Below are 1,811 nucleotides of genomic sequence, written 5' to 3'. Positions count from 1 at the left end.
TATATACACACGTTTGTGTGTGTGTATTTCAGCAACTTCGACTTTTTCAACTATTTAGCTTTTTTGGCCATTTTTTTCTCTTTGAAAATGAGTGGAGCTGTCTCCAACATCCTTTAAACTTTTTTACACCTTTACTTTGGTTCTGCTTTTTTGTGCTCATTTCAGTCTTCACTGGGGTCTTCTCTCCCTAATTTTCGCTTTTTTCCTGTTATTTCAGCTGTCTTTTTCTCCTTTCTTCTGTTCTACTGCTAATTTCAGCGTCTTTGTGTTTTTTCTGCTAATTTAAGCCATTTTCTGCCTTTGAAGCCACTTTTAGCGAACTTCAGCTGATTTTAGCATTTTTCTACAAACCACCTTTTTACAATAATTTCAGCATTTTCAGCAAATGGATGCTTTATTCTTTTAGCTAATTTCAGTTTCTCTGCTACTTTTTAAAGCAATTTTCAGCTCATTTCAGATTTCTTTAGCTATTTTATCACAAATTACAACTTTTTGTACTTTTATTGTTTTTCCTGCTAATCTGAGTCTTTTAAACAGACTTTTACCATCTATCTAAATCCAACTTGTTTCAGCTACATTTCTGCTCTGTTCAGCTTTTTCAACACGTCAGCTCTTCAAACTGAACTCACATCAATTGTTTAGTTATTAAACATTTTCAACAATCTTTCAGCAAYAAGCCTGCATTCTTGCAGGAAATGCAATTTCTCAGGTTTTGGATTATCTTATCTACAAAAACATACGTATTGTTTGTTTTTCTTTCAACATGTAAAGCTCAATAGTTTTTATTTATAAAAATTATTTTAAAATGGCTTGTTTAAAAGAAGTTTGAATGTGATGCGACGGTGCTTGTTACTTTCACCCTCCTGTCTGTGTCAGACACTGCCTATAGCATTAACTCGGGTTTATTCAGAAGTTTCAGAACATGACACCACATGATGCCATCAAATGAAATCAGGCTTTTTAGCTTCAGATTGCTTCACTGGAAGAAAGTCAAAGTAATGTCTGCAGGAAACATCCCAGATTTGGTAAGCGAGGCTTTCTGCTGTGATGCTTTTATGTTTAAATCACTAAATTTGGACTATATAAATGTTTTTTTGTTTGTTTTTTTTGCGTGTGTTTTTCAGCTGCCAAACGCTGTAGCTCTCGCTCACCACTACTGGTGTCGGTGTAATCTGGCTGAGTCCTGGGGAAAAAGAGGGCCAATTATCCCAGATTACAAACCCATGGAGAAACCAAAATTCGATGCTCGACTTTATCCAAGTGAACCCGCTGAACTCAGACTGAACTCTGCTCGACTTGTACGTCTCGTAGGGGTTTTAGCCCCGCAGATCCTTTCATATTCTAAATGAATTCTCTTTCATATCGTGTCCGGGCCAATTCTTTGATAAAAACTAATCAGCGTGTGCACCGACTTCCTAATCAGACTGCATCGTTTTTTAAGACGTGTAGTGAATTTGCTCATTCACTGACTGCTCATAAATCCACAAAGATAAAGATAACAAGTGGTTTAATTAAAACGTAACAAAACTGGCAATAAAACTGAAATCTTATAAAACTGAAAATTATATGTTTTTATTATTTATTGTCAGTTTTATCTATGGATATCTATGGATTTTAATGAAACTCATAATGTAATTACTGGATGTATGTCTACAATTAATTAACTTTTGGATTTAGTCCAATTCAAGATGGCCGCCACAAGCTATCTTAGCACACATGTAATTCTTCCGCAGTAGTGAACCAAAGAAGTGCAATGGACACTTTTTATTGTTTATTTTATTGTTGCAGGACCAAAAAAAAAAAAAAAAAAA

The sequence above is a fragment of the Austrofundulus limnaeus genome, unplaced genomic scaffold (genome assembly GCF_001266775.1).
Source record: "Austrofundulus limnaeus strain Quisiro unplaced genomic scaffold, Austrofundulus_limnaeus-1.0 Scaffold32, whole genome shotgun sequence".
Lineage (NCBI taxonomy): Eukaryota > Metazoa > Chordata > Actinopteri > Cyprinodontiformes > Rivulidae > Austrofundulus > Austrofundulus limnaeus.
Note: the sequence above shows the minus strand (reverse complement) of the source record.